At 42.8% G+C, this 15702-nt stretch overlaps 1 long non-coding RNA gene across 1 annotated transcript in view; it reads left to right on the top strand.

Moving 5' to 3' along the window:
• Positions 1-15702, top strand: part of LOC115301861 — a 52168-nt gene that overhangs the window by 24414 nt on the left and 12052 nt on the right. Inside the window, exon 4 of the long non-coding RNA XR_003913328.1 lies at positions 12709-12744. This is a non-coding gene — a long non-coding RNA (uncharacterized LOC115301861). The remainder of the gene's footprint in view (positions 1-12708; positions 12745-15702) is intronic.

Here is a 15702-nt window from a genome sequence, read left to right as displayed (position 1 = left end):
AGCAATACAAGTGGATACTGAGGCACCTAGACAGATAATTTAAGGCCCAGAAACATGCTATTAAAAAAAAAAAAAAGAAAAAAAGCTGAGGCACCTGGGCGGCTCAGTTGGTAAAGCGTCTGACTTCATTTCGGCTCAGGTCAGGATCTCATGGTTCATGAGTTCGAGCCCCACATCGGGCTCTGTGCTGACAGCTTAGAGTCTGGAGCCTGCTTCAGATTCTGTCTGTCTGTCTGTCTGTCTCTCTCTCTCTCTGCTTATCCCCTGCTCATGTGCTCACTTTCTCTCTCTCAAAAATAAATAAATGTTTTATATATATATATAAAATAAATAAGCAAACTGGATAACTGGATCAGGCAACCTGATGGAGGGAGATTGGAAGAGTCTGAGTAATCATTTTCTTTGAGTGGCTCTTCAGTGCTGGACTCCAAAACAGTCAAACATTTCTCTAGGTTCTTTTGGTTCTATCCTGTGTCCGAGATTAAATTATGTCAAATTTCTCAAAAGTCATTTGAAGAATGTTTCTTTGTCCCTCCATGTCCGTGCTATAAGAATTCATATGATCGTTCCTCTGTAAATTAACGGCCTCCTTTCTAGACATTTCACTTTCCTCTCATCAAGTACTCGAAACTGAGTAACCCAGAGTATTTTCCAATGTGCTCAGAGGAAATTTAGTGCTCAAATAAGCTAATTGTTTCACAATATTTCCGTACCACCATTTCCTCCTCTATAAAATGACATACATTGGAGATGATGATCTTTAAGATTCTTCCAGCTCTGAACCACCTCCCAGCGCACGCGCACAGGCGCGCACACGCACACACACACTTACATGCTCTCTGACTTCATTCATACCCGTATTTAATTACAGAAGATGCTGCATGCCAGTATGACCCGTCTGCCTTGTTCACCTGTATACTCCTGTTCCCATAAATGGAGTGCACTCAGTATATACTGAAGGAATAAATTACTCCACATTCATAGTGACATGTGCCTCAAATCCTTCTTTAGAAAGAAACGGTCTTGTGTTGATTCGGCCTGTGCAGCTACAGGTAAATTTTATCACTTCTTTCTCTTCCTTTTTTCTCTTATTGATCTCATTCTCCTGCATATTTTTCATAAAAGTCCCCAGTTTGAAAAGAAAGCTAAAATGTAGAACAAGAGGGGCGCCGGGTGGCTCAGTCAGTTAAGCGCCTGACTTGGGCTCAGGTCATGATCTCATGGTTCGTGGGTTCCAGCCCCGCGTCGGCCTCTGTGCTGACAGCTCAGAGCTCAGAGCCTGGAGCCGGTCTTCGGATTCTGTGTCTCCCTCTCTTTCTGACCCTCCCCTGCGCACGCTGTCTCTCTCTCTCTCTCTCTCAAAAAAAAATAAAAACATTTAAAAAAAATTTTTTTAATGTAGAACAAGAAACCTGCAAGCTGGTGGCCAAAGCCGGGGGTGCTCAGAAAGAAAGGAGCAAGGTCCCTGAGCCCAGGGAAGCCACCAAACCTACCAGCTGATCGCCAGTCTAACAATACATGGAAGGAACAAAGCCCCTTGTTCCCTAGGCTAAAGAAATGCTCAACTGTCCCCGCAAACAATGGGTCTGATGCTTCAGAACTGGGCAGAATGAGCCAACCATGGCCCAGAAACCCCGGAGACTCCCTCTGTTGCCCACTCAAGCAGTCCTGGTGAATCTAGGGTCAAAACAACTTCCACAATGTTAAATGTGCTGTTTTTCTTTCCCTAACAAGTCAGAGATTTTTCTCTAAACATAAAGCTTAGCCAGAACAATGAGATGGTGTTCTTGGATAAGGGGACGGCAGGGAGTTAAAGGATGGATTATGGGCAAGATCGAGTTAAAAACGGGGAACTGAGATGAGAGAAGAGATGTACTTGTGGAATTGATTTTCTCCCTCTAAATGGCAGTCTGAAGCGCCTTCCTTCTCACACATTTGATAGGCAATGCTGCTCTCTAGTGACCGAGTGAGGTGAGCACAGGCTCCAATTAAAGTCCCATAATATTTAGGGCATTTTTTGTTGTTGTTTTTGGGGTTTTTTTAAGTTTCTTTATTTATTTTGAGAGAGAGCACGCACAGAGAGAGATTCCCAAGCAGGCTCCCCTCTGTCAAGTGCAGAGCCTGATGTAGGGACTCACCAACTGGGGAGATCCTGACCTGGGCAGAAACCAAGAGTTGGTGGGTCTGGTCCCTTAACCGACTAAGCTACCCAGGCGCCCCTCATTTTTAAGATTATTTTGGTTTTAGATCTTTAAGTAAAAAGATAGACTTTTTACCAAAACACATAATTCCCTCTAAAAGAACTCATTCATGTAACTCTCCTCCTTTTTGTTTCTTCACTCATTTTTCCATGATGTTCCTACATATGTGGGCAGTTGTAGACCTTGCCAGAAACTACATGGCCCTGAAGCTTGAAGAGGCCTAGGAGGCCTGGCACCTCTCTTCCACCTCAGGCGCTGGCCACTAGAGGACCTCTGGGAAAGGCACCGGAGGACCTTTTCTCTCCCTGCCCCCTTCATTTGGAAGGCTCTGTCCTTTTTCCCTCACATGGATGGTTCCTTCCCATCGCTCCGCTCAGCTGAGCCCACGGGGCTTCGGCAGTCCCACCGCGCCCCGACCCTCCCAGAGTGCCAGTCACCAGCACATTGTCATCCTTCTGGCTTCTTACAGCTCATTGCTTTTCAAAATTATGTTGTTTACTTGTTTCCTTATTTACTGTCTCTCTCTCTCTCTCTCTCTCTCCCCCCTCCCCATCACAATATAAGCTTTATAACAACAGGAGCCTTATTTTTTTTTTACTCATGTATCTCTAAACACTAGAAGATGTTGCAGATGCTTGGCACACAGCAGAATCTCAAAAAATATTTTTGAATGAATGATAGAAAATATTTATCTCCAAAACTTCTCTCCCAGCAGTAATCGTTTTGTCTAACATCTTGCCAGCTCCAGTGTTAGGCAAGTGGGACATGGAGATGTAGGCAGAATTCTACTAGGGAACTGTAAGGTGCAAAGTCCCTCTCCACACATCAGCCGAGGGAGCGGATTAGTGCTGCAAATTACTAGTACTAGGTTTAGTTTAATTTTTAAAAGTCTGATTATCTATGTTCATCCTTGTCTGCTCAGCAAAAAGTCCTATTGTATGCAGGTACAGTTTTCTAAAACAATAGAAATACACAGAAAGAAATGTAATGATAAAGGACATTCTCACAGTCTTGTTAATAATCAGATGTCCGTTGGTAGTATGATTTAATTTAACTGATTTAGGAGACGTACAGTTATGGATACAAAACCCCATCATTTCAGGAGAAATTTTAAGAGGACGATATACCCTTTCTTGGTAATACCAGTGTATCCTGCGCTATCGTGATCACCATATCGGCCTTCGTTATATCTTTTATTTTTTTAATGTTTGTTTATTTTTGAGACCGAACGAGAGTATGAGCAGGGGACGAGCAGGGAGAGACGGGGATAAATGATCCAAAGCAGGCTCTGCGCTTACAGCAGCGAGCCTCCTGTGGGGCCAGAATTCAGGGACCATGAGATCGTGACCTGACCCAAAGTTGAATGTTTACCTGACTGAGCCACCTAGACACCCCTGCCTTCATTCTATTTTTTAAAGCAATGTTTCACAGTTTCATTAGGTAGCTATAGAACCATCTTTAAAATAAGACGTTTTGATAGTCTACTTATATCAAGGCTTTTCTTCTTTTTGTTCCATTTTTTCCTTCATTTTTTCCCCCATAAAAAATATAATATGCTGTCCTAGTGCATAAAACAAAACAATTCTGAGCTGCTCTGGTTAAAGCTAGGTGGGGACTCCGAGTTCTGCCCAGGGAGTGTCTCTCACCATTCTGCCGTACCTCCCTCCCCTCCTTCCATGACCAGAGCCACTAAGTTCCTGCAGTGGAGCCACGGGCTCCTAAAGACAGAAAACAATGGTGTAGACAATGCCCATAGTAATCCCAGCACTTAAAAAATTATAGCATTCTATTATTAATTCTGGCTAAAGAGAAGCACGTATTAAACAAGTTATTGTGTGATTTCCATACATTTGCCCATTCAGTAAACAATGTGGATTCTGTTCTTACCATGTGCCAGGCTCTGCTCAGAACAGGGAATACCAGTGAAATAAACAGGGCCCTGATTCCACAGAGGGTATTGTAGTGGGCGATACTGATAAATAGACAGTTATAATGCAACGTAGCAAACGTGATGATTGGTTTAAGAGAGAGGGGAGTGTACAGGGAGTACACTTAGCAGGAGTTTGTAGGTCAGAGAAGTCTTTTTGGAGGTGGAGATACAGATAGAGATGAGTGAAAACTTAGGAACGCAATTTTCCAGCTAAGAGGAAACAAGTGCCCATGGGCCCAGGGTGAGAAAGGGCATGGCTCACTGCGGATCTGTAAGGAGCTCTGTTTCAGTGGAGCCTCGGGTGTACAGGAGACACAACAGGGAGAGGAGAGGAAGGTGAGGCTGGAGAGGCGAGCAGAGTCCACATCACAAAGGGTCATGTAAAGGGTCATTGTAAATAGCTCGGACCTGAGCTGGAAGACAGCGTAAACCTACTAAAAGATTATAATCAAGCAAATGATGTGATCAGTTCAGTTGTAGTTGAAGAATACCAGCAAGCCTGATCGATGAGGTTGACGAGGAGAATGTTGAAGTAACTGAGATGAGATATGATGGTGGTCTGATTCAGAAAATGGCGAGTGACATGGAAAAGACAGGTGGGTGTAAGAAACACTCAACAAAGCATGGTTGGTCGGCTATGGGAGATGAGGGTAAAGGAAAGGGAAAGGATGAAGTCCAGATTTCTGGCTTGAGCCGCTGAATGGATGGAGACTCCATCATTCATACAAAAGAACTAATATGGGCAGAAGGACAAAGAGTCCTATTTGGACATGTGGGATATGCTTGTCAGGCAAGCAAGTGGAAATATTTGGGACTCAGTTGTGTGTGTGGATCTGAATCTCAGAAAGAGTATAGCCTAAAGATAAACATACAGGATTCAGCAGCATATGTGGTCAGTTGGTAGTTGAAAACATGAAAATACATAAGATATCCAAAAGACTTTGTCGAGAAAGAGAGGGTCTAGAATAGAACCTTCTGGGGACAACACATGTAAAGGGCAAACAGAAGAAGGGTCCACAGGAAACAGAGAAGGAAGCAACAAGGTGGAAAAGGCAGATTTTTGGAAACTAAAGGAAAAGAGTGTTTGGGGCACCCGGGTGGCTCAGTCAGTTAAGCGTCCAACTTCAGCTCAGGTCTTGATCTCACAGTTAATGGGTTCAAGCCCCATGTTGGGCTCTGCCTGAAGCCTGCTTCAGATTCTGCATCTTCTTCTCTCTCTGCCCGCCCCCACTCACACTCAGTCTGTCTGTCTGTCTCTCTCTCTCAAAAATGAATAAATGTTAAAGGAAAAGAGTGGTTCAAGCAGAGAGTGGTTGACAATATTGGAACTTGCTGAGAGATAACTGAGAAGGGTTCTTTGGTTTTAGCTAGAAGGCAGTCATTGGTGACCTTAGTGAAAATAATATTCATGAAAGTCGTAAGAATAGAAGTCACATTGATGTAAGGTCAAGGGAAGATGGGAAAGTAGGGACAACAGTGAGACAATTCTTAGGAATATTCGCTATGAAAGAAAAGTAGGACATTCAGTGATAACAGAATAGAAATGTAAGGTCAAAGGATGTTTTTGTTTGATTTTATGTAGAAATACTAATGGAAAGTACTGTCATTTCTGTTGTATAAGGAATCAAAGAGGTTAAGTAATTTACCCAAACTCAACCAAGGTAGAGATGGTCAACCTTTTTAGTAACACGAAACTCTCATCTGTGTATGCATCAGATTCAATTCAAAGGCATAATGGTTTAAAACATGAAAATTAATAAGCAGGTAAGAGGTGCCATCCAGACAAGTTTCACTCTTGGTATGTACCCAAATACCTCCTAAACCTACCCACAGATTCAGCTTTCAGGTGACATAAACTAAAACACTACATATACAGAGCATGTGTTCCGGAATCAGACTACTTAGTTCAAATGCTAGTCACATGTGTACTGATTTAGTGACCTTAGGCAAGGCACTTAACCTCTCTAAGTCTCAGATCCATTCGTGTAATATGAGGATGTTCACAATGTCTATTTTTGGGACATAGTTCTCCATGAGTCTCTCATATTGCTACATATCTTATGACTGCCCTTTGTTCTAGGCTACCTTCTTGAGGATTTTGTATAGCAAACAGCCTTGGAACACAGAAAGAGTGTCTCCCTCAAAGCAAAGGGTGGGCATTCTTACTGCCTATTATAAAAGGTTTAAGTTACTAAGCTTAAGCTCCTCTTAAGGCACTGTGTATGCTGGCATCTGGATGGAAATTCAGGGCCAGAAGGACTATACAAATATGCTGATATTCATGCTGTAGGTTGAGTTGTGAATAGTAAAGTCCTTTGTCTCTGACCCTGGAGGCTTGTTTCTTCTACCAGCCCTCAGAAGCTTGCCAACAAGGCAAAATCTCAGATCCCATGCAGTTCTTCGCATCTTATAGAATTTAAAGATGAGATGAGTTTGTTCATTGAAAATGCTGAACACACTTCTTGGTACTTAGTAAGCACTCAGTAAATGTTAACTCTATATTAAAACCATCACAATAGGGGTATGCCCGTGGAAGTACCACATAAATGAAAGTGTGTATGCCTGAAGCCCCCCTTGCAGAAATCAGCCCTGTGTGTTAAAGCTCTGTGTAGTTCCAGGAGTATACTTTTATATATTCCAAATACAAATGTCAACCACGAGGTAACTTACATAACTGTCCTTTCCCATCAACACCTCAGTGACTACCAACCCTCATTTTTCATACCAGAATTTGGCAGAGGAAGTCTTCAGAGGTGTATGTTTTATGTATTTGGGAGAGAGCTTTGAACATGCGGTATTGCCCAGATAAACAGGCCTGAGTAGGAGCTAAGGGGGCCATTATGAGGATGGGGTTGGTATCTGTCTTGTTCAGTACTGTGTTTCCAGCACGAGACCCAGGACACAGAGGCCCAGAAAAATCTTTGTTGACTGAGGGGATGACATCCCAGAGAGAAGTCCGGGGAGCCTTTCTTTGTCATCCAGAAGTAGACATCTAAGTCACTGAAGTGTCTCTGTCCTCAAATTATCTCCAGCAAACTTGACAACCATTTTACCTACTAAAAGGAAATTCCATCAAAAGTCTAAGATAAAAAGAAACAATAAAATAACAAAACAAACTTTTGACCTACTTTGTTAGGCACTGAAAGGCACACTTTGGCAGACAAAAAGGCTTGTGCTATGTAATTGTCATCAGTGTTTCACTTAATATTTTAATAAGCTGAGCAACTGACATCCTGGCTGAACACATGCCTTTTGTGGGTCTTGTTGCTCAGCAAAAGAAGTGTATAAAAAAAGTGCTGTCCTTCTTTTCAAAAAAAAAAAAAAAGAAACCTCACTAATTCCTTAAAACATAAACACATCTCAACGCCACTTGGATTTATACAAAGATGGCTCCTGTCACCCTCGTTCCTTCCCAAGTCAGCTCTTCTCATACTATCCTTCTCCTCAGAGCTGCTGAGTCGGGTTCCAGACCCCTATGCCGCGTCCTGGATACGCAGCAGATCCTTCTGAGCCAGGACATGTCTGCCAGGACCGACAGCGTCTTCTTAGCTATTTTCCTCTTCTCCTTTCCCCCACGCTTCCCAGAACTACACCGATAAATTTATTTTAATGTTCCTTCTTTCCTTTCAGCTGGCAAGGTTTTCTCTGTATCTGATGTTTTTCTCTCTTTACTCTATGGTTTTCTTTCTTCCCTCTCCACCCTCCACTTCTCTCCATTTCCCTCTCTCTGTGGAGGGGGGATTTATTGGAAACCCTAGGATGATCAAGAAGCAATATTGGAGAAGTAGGGGGAATTGATACTCTGATTCTAAATTTGGGGCACCTGCGTGCATCAGTACTTGATCTCGGCTCAGGTCATGATCTCACGGTTCATGAGTTCAAGCCCCGAATCAGGTTCTATGCTGACTGCATGGTGCCTGCTTGGGATTCTGTCTCTCTCTCTCTCAACCCTTCCCATGCTTGTATGCATGGGGACATGTGAGCACGCTGTCTCTCTCTTTCTCTGTCTCAACATAAATAAATAGACTTTAATAAATAAATAAATAAATAAATAAAATTGGAGGGGCAGCAGCAAACTGAATACTTTTTAAGCAATGCAGTATTTACATGTCTTATTTGCCAGCCCTTGAAGATAAGCATTAACATTTTTCCCATCATATAGATGGACAAACTAAGAACTGAGTGCCTAAGCTACCACACCAGGTCTAACAGTGGGTAAGTGACAGCACCCAAATTTGCACCCAGACCGTGTGACTCCCAGGCTGACTCTTAGCCTTGTGCTCTCATGTCTCGCGCTCAGATTTGGGAGGATAAACAGAAGTTACCTAAACAAACTAATAAAGGAAAGGACAAGTTCTTCTAGGCAGAGAGCACACCATTATGTAGAGGCCTAAAGATGAGAACCCCTTAACAAACTTGGGGAACCACAATATCCACAGGGGAGTAACCAGGAAACAAACAAACAAAAAACCTAGGAAACTTTGGAGACTCATTTATGACATACTTAGGAGTGGAAGGACATGGAGGGTCATATTTAAGAGACTTGGGTTAAAATAACAGCTAAACCTAATGGCCAATGCACTATTTAACCTCAGTAAGCCTCTGTTTCCTCATCTCTAAAACTGGGATGACACACATTGCATGATTTGATGGCAAAGATTTTACAAAGATAATATATGAAATAGTTTTGTAAACTCTGGTGTTTTATGCAAATATATTTCTCCCTGTTAGCTTCTCCCCCTCTGTCATGGAAAGTAGGTTCGTAATTGGGACTGAGGAAGCAACTATAAAATAAAGGACATTCCAGGGGCCTGGGGAAATCTTGCAGGCAGCCTGCAGTCTGGAAGTTATTCTTTTCGAGTCTGAAGTCTGGGAGGTTTATGAGACCCATCCTAACCCAGCAGCACAGAGAAAACGGTTTTGTCAAAGACATTATTCAAGCATTTTTCTACTAGGGAGAAGTTGCACCTTTGAACTCCAGCATTTTATGGACTTTTTGAAATATGATAAGAAAAGAAGTGACTAAAACAAAGGAATACTAGACTCTATACCTTAAAAACTGAACTTTGAGAAAATATGGAAAACCTACAGAATTTGTATACTTGTTCCAGTCCAATGAGCTGGCATGGGATGAAGGTTGGCTGGGACCTGGATGGGGGTGGAAGCCAGACTCATCAGTAGATGAAGATGTGGCTCATGACAGAAGATCCCCAGCCCAACACAAGAGCCACCTCCCCAAGCCACCGCTTGGTTACAGTGCATGGAATGATTTGGAGCCATTTGCAAGTCAGACAATACTGGCCAGCAGAAAATTCTGTCATGTTTTGAGGGCTCTTCTCTGTCCCTAAGCACCATTCTAAGAGCTAAAGGAACAGCCATGGACAGGACAGGCATGTCCCTGCTCTCTTGGAACTTACATTCTTGGCCGGGTGGGTAGGTGGAGAGTATAAATGAACCAGGTAATTTCAAAATCGTGCTCAGTGACAGGTGCTCACCTGTGTTTGTTAACTGAATGGATAGATTGATGAGGCCGAGGATCCTCCTAAAAGGCCATTTTCTTTGCAACCAGGTAGGTCAAGCCGATTGTCTTCATTGGCGATGCCATTTAAAGCAGTCATTCAAATTCATTCAACCATTTAGCTAACTGTTCTTAAATATCGATTCCATGCCAGACACTATGCTAGGCACTAGGGATATAAAGACAAAATATATCCCACTCAATAACCCTTTTATTGAGGAACCAGCTTCTGTGGACTTTGTTCTTCTACTGATTTGACCCACTTGCACATTTAGCCTGATGTACCTGCTACCAGGAGGACATAAGAAGGCTTGGTGCCAAATGGCTTGCAGAGCCTAGGTGGCCCAGGCTTCCCATCTAGGAGAAGGAAGGAGTGACATTTTCACAAGGCAAGTGGCTCCCTGCGGGAGGTACCCATTGCCCTTAGAAGATCATGGAAACCTAATAAAGAAAATGAAAGTTAAGCATTAGGCAGTGCAGTGACCAGTTCTCTCCCAAGCATGAGCATACATGCATGCTATTTAATTTATAGATGGGTAGCCCAACCACAGAATGTTCTAGAAGTCTCCAATATTCTAGAAGTCTAAAAGCCTGGAAGTTTACCTTCTGTAAAGATGAGTGGGAAATCATTACAGAGGAAAGGTCTTCCTGGTTGCTACATCCACACAGCAGAGTCCTGTGACTGCAGTGCAAGGTCCCCTCCCCGCTAGCTCTCTCTGGGCCTGCAAACATGAATAAACACATATAAATAGTTAGACTGGCTTTGGTCATCTTATTAATAACATTGAAGGTATAAGAGGAAACAAATTTGGCCAGTTCTGTAGCGTCTTTTCTTTATGAAATTCCATGATACCTTAGAGAAAAGCCTAATCTTTCTTACCAGGATATAAAGCTCTCTTCCAGGTGCCTGTTAATCCTTTTTTATTTTTACTTTTCCTTTTTAAGTGAAGAGGATTTTTTGAGCTAACGAAACCATTTTGTGATTTCAAAATTGTGACCAGTGAAGGTTGAATTTGTGAGTTGTTTAAAGGTTTGCAAGGTGGAAATGAGCAGCCAGAAAGGCAGAGAAGGAAACACAGGTGATGAGAAAGGAAAATAATCTTCCCCAAGAGGCTGAGCAGGGAGCAAATGGAAAAACACATTACAGAACAAGAAAGAACATATTGTGTCCACCAGAAAATTGTTGTCAATCTCTTTTCTCCCAAAAAACATGCATTAATATGCACCAAAAAATCTATGTATCAAATGTAGTTACAAATGCCATCATTACAGCAGGACAACAAGGCTCTGTTACGAGGTAGGAGATCTGACAGGAAGAAGAAATCTAAACTATGTTCAAATTTAGCAGAAACTCCTTCTGGAGGAAAGTTGATCCATAAATCCAAGATATAAATAAAAAGCCATCAACTTAAACAACATTCTTGAAAACCTGAAGAGGCAAATCTCTTTTTAAGTTGGAAACATGGCCCCGAATTCCGTTGGGTTTCCCCTGACTTGATGAAGGACTATGATGGCTGCTCTCCCTAACCCCCGGTCCCACCCTGCTTCCTCCATACTCAGCCCCCCTCCCCAAGATATTAATGTGACTTTCTTTATAGCAGGTTGAGATATCACACTGACCTCTTTGACTCCGTGTTTGTTTTGGAAGCTAAGAGTCACCAGTCACAGTTTCCAGATATGCTTTGGTTTGATTACTTACTATCCCTTTGCTTTAAGAGGCAGGAAACTTTTTTTTTCTGAAATACACATATAAACTTCATAGGCCATGAGTGAGAACAGTAATTTGACTAATATAAATTTTATATTCTACAGTACAATTATCAAAGTATGTTGATAACTTTATATATTGATTTTAATCCTGTTTTGTTTTAACCACAGAGGAGCCCTAATTAAGATTTAAGCTCAGGGTGCCTGGGTGGCTCAGTCAGTTATGCGTCCGACTTCAGCTTAGGTCATGATTTAGCGGTTTGAGTTCGAGCCCCACGCTGGACTCTGTGCTGACTGCTAGCTCAGAGCCTGGAGCCTGCTTCACATTCTGTGTCTCTTTTTCTCTCTGCTCCTCCCTTGTTCACGCCCTGTCTCTCTCTGTCTCTCAAAAAGTAAATAAAACATTTAAAAAATTTAAAAATAAAAGATTTACGCTCTTCTTCAGGATGGAAAATCCCCTCATGAACCCTAGACTTAGAACTCTGAACAGGAACCTCCATCATATTTTTGGATACTTGGTGAAGCTGATGTATTCCTGGATAGATGGTTGGGGCAGGGTCTCCTCAGAGCTATTAGTAGCTCTGTATCAGGCTGTAAGTGACAGAACATAACTCAAGAACGGCTTGTTCTGAAAAATACAATTGAATATTGTCCTAAAGAATGAAGCCTGGAGAGAATAAAGCAAACCATGAAGTCAAGGGCTATCTTATCTTTAGTGCTGAGCACAGTGCCTGGCACCGAGGATCTGTTCTATGAATAATATCTTGAGTAAGTGCATGTTCCCTTATCCTCATTGGTATATTCACCAAGTACCTGATGAAACACCAAAACCTGAAATCACACTTCAAATTTGAAAATTCAAATTTTTGAAGTTCTCTTACTAATGAGTATTTTGCCACCGTTCCCAATGGATGGTGGGATGAACAGACCAGCCTCCTCTATACTCGATTTCTCATCTTTTAAAGCTCAAGGTTCCTTCACCTGTGAGACCTGTACTGGCCTTGACTTGGGGAGACCGTTTTCTGTTCCACAGCCCATCGCAACAATGATCTAGAAAGTTTATAAACTACCTAATCACCCCCCGAATCACATCAAAACAAAGTATGGGTCTAGGGACAAAGATAATTTTCTAATGGTTTGTGCTTCACTATGTGTGGTTTTTTTTTTTTTTTGCCTTTTTTAGAATGCCTTGTTTGGAATGTAGGTGCTGTATTTTTATCCTACCAAGAAAAGAAAGTTTTGTGCCTGAAAAGATTTTTTTAAATTGATAGAAGCCATAAAAAGGACAAAACCACTAATAGCTTATGTTCACTTATGGCCATCCTAACCCTCTCTTCTTTGTTTCTCTACAGCTGTTGAGAATGTTTTGCCTGAGTGCCACCAAGATGGTAAGCACACCTTTACCCCTCTGCACCCACCTTGAGATCAGACTTGACACCTGACTGCATTTTTTAAAATATTTTTAAAGACAAATTCACATTTCCAAAGCATTAAGGATTAATTTAGATTTTCTGAAGAATGTTCCAAAAAGACAGAGTCCTGCTGGCAGGTGGCAATATATCCTCTTTGCAACCATCCAAGAGAAGAGATTTTGCATTCCTTCAGCAAACTCTGATTGTGTGGAACAAAAATATCTGCAAAAATGTCAGTTTAGTTGGTCTGAGAGGAGATAAGATTCCTTTTTTGCATTCTTTTTCTCTTTGTCATCTTGCTTCTGAATTGACTGCTGAATTTCTATGCTCAGGAAATATAATAAGCTGTAGTAGAAAGGACCAAGGGCCAGTTAGAGGGTGGCATTGTAAAATGGCAAGGAAAAGGATCCTACTTTATGCTAGTTCAGGATACTCAGTTCTTGCACAGCAGAATCGCAAAGGGAGCTCTACAAAAATTGCTGGCAGTTTTCATTATTGGGTCTGGGAGGGGGGTTTGTGCACCTGGAGTTGTGAATCCTGCACATACAGCTTTCCCTCAGCAGCCTTTGGTCTCTCCTCCTCTCTGCGTATGCTTCCTTCCTGCCTAACAGAGCTAATTCCTTCATGGGTTCCTACTCCATGATGCCAGAGGTCCTGGGGCTTTGGTTTGCCGGAGCACCAATTCTGGCTCCCACTCTGCAGAACCTTCCAGAACCATCTGTGAGTTCCAATTACAGAGCAAATAGGTCTTCTCATTGTTCAACAAGTACATCAGTTCTTCTTTGTTCAAATATTTGTCCCACCGCTTCTAGATGTGTGAGTTTGACCACGATATTTAGAATCCTAGTTTCTTCTGTAAAATAGAGATATGAATATTTACTTCACTGGGCTGTTGTGAGGATAGTGTGCAAATGCATACATTGCAACTGTCCCGGTGCCTGGCCCCCACCAAGCAGGGTAAGGCTAAGAGCCCCACTTGCTCCTTGTCTCTCACACGGAGCTGGAGTCACCCTCACTTTCCACAGCTGCCTACAATGTAGTCAGATGAGCCTTGTTGCCTCTCCCTTTCCTCGTGTCTCTCAATAGCCATTTTCATAACTCACTAGGACAGAGATAGAAAAGAACGTTTCTGAAATTCAGAGTGGTTTGGTTTACTTTTGTTAGAGTCTTTGGCTGAGAAGAAAATTAAAACTGAAGGCCAAAATTCAGTTTTTGTTGTGGGTGTCAGTGGATTTAATTCATCTGTGCTGTCTTAGCTTGGGCTACTCTAACGAATGACTACAGACCGGGTGGCTGAAACAACAAACACTCCTCACAGTTCTGGAGGGTAGAAGTCAAGGATCACGTGCTAGCAAATCCCGTCTCTGGTGAGAGCCTTCATCCTGGGCTGCTGATGACTTGTCTCCTTGCTGCTGTCCCCTCATATGGTGGGCAGGAGGGGGAGCAAGCTCTCATATCGCTTCTTAATCAAGGCACTAATGTCATCCATGACGGCTCCACCTTCAGGGCTTAATTACCTCCCTGAAGCCCCACCTCCTAGTACAATCACAGAGGAGGATGTTAGCGTATGGTCTTTGGTGGAGGGGGACACAACATGCAGTCTGAAACAGTGCCATCTGTCATTCCTGTGGCCCTGACAGATAGAGGCTTTCCACTAAGTAGGCCTATGGTAACCACATACTAATCTGTTTTTGTTAAAATGCATTCTATATTTTCATTTTTTTTAATTTTGTAAGTCTTCTGAACGTAGGCAGAATTGAACATGGGTGGTAGTAAGTATTAAATCATTGTTCCTCTTTTTTTCTCCCTCTGCCTTCTGAAATATTTTGAGTTTCTTTGTTGGGTAGAATCTGCATCTTCTCTTTGTTTTCATTAGCTCCATGAACTCTCAGGCCTACCCACCCTGTTTGGAGTTGGTTGACCTTGTTGCATTCTAGTTTCAGTCAGTGGAGAGGCCCTATGGGATGTGCCTCTGTGGGATGGGAACTAGGGAGAAAATTCTGACAAACAGAGTTTCTATCTGACAAGCTTTCTCATAGGAAATCGAGTCCTTTCTGCACCTTACTGGGACAGGTGGCAGAGAAGCTTTTTAGATCTTTTTTTCTTCTAGTAAACCTTGTCCATTTGGAACAAAAGCTTCCTTTTTTATCTTTTGCCACATTGTTCAAAGCTTGAAAAAAAAAAAAGCATCACAGAGAAAATCAGTCTGCATCCAGAGATGGCTCTTTTGGAAGTCCTGGACTGCAAGAGAGATATCAAGGGGACACAGGTCATCTTCCTTTGAGGTCAGACAGCTGTCCTTTTGTCATACCGGTAACTTCCGGCTGGGAAGGACATCTGAAGCACATGTTCCAAACATTAAAGTTGAGGCAGCTCTTCACCCTGCCACTTGCTACCCGGTCTCCACAGGAGTCCCTCCGAGCAAACCTCCCTCACAGAAGAGACAGGCCGGCTCCTTCAGCCTCTTCCTGCCCAGGAGCCTTTGCTGGGAGCATGCCCATCCTCCCACATCTCCCAGCCACTTCTGTGGATGTTTTGAAGTTTATACTTTAGAGATGAGAGAAAAGTCTAACATCACAGTGACAACAGTCAAATGTATTTTGTCCCCTGCAGAAATGAATAAATCATCAGAGCCACTTTGAAATTGGGAACTGAGGCGGAGCTAGACCACATGAACTTTGGAGGCCCTCACCGGGAACCCTCTGTGAGGTTCTGAGTGAAGCTTTAGGAGGGCAATTCATGTAGACACACCACGGTTTTGCCTGTGACCTTGAAAGGGCACAGGGTCACCACCTCCACTGGTCAGAAGGACCGGGGATGAACCTCTCTGAGAGAAGGAAAAATCAGGGCGCCTGGGTGGCTCAGTCGGTTAAGCCTCCGACTTCAGCTCAGGTCAGATCTGACGTTTGTGGCTTCGAGTCTCGTGTCGGGCTC

The sequence above is a fragment of the Suricata suricatta genome, chromosome 9 (assembly GCF_006229205.1).
Source record: "Suricata suricatta isolate VVHF042 chromosome 9, meerkat_22Aug2017_6uvM2_HiC, whole genome shotgun sequence".
Classification (NCBI taxonomy): Eukaryota; Metazoa; Chordata; class Mammalia; order Carnivora; family Herpestidae; genus Suricata; species Suricata suricatta.
The sequence above is the reverse complement of the archived record's forward strand: the minus strand, read 5'-3'. Positions and strand labels throughout refer to the sequence as shown.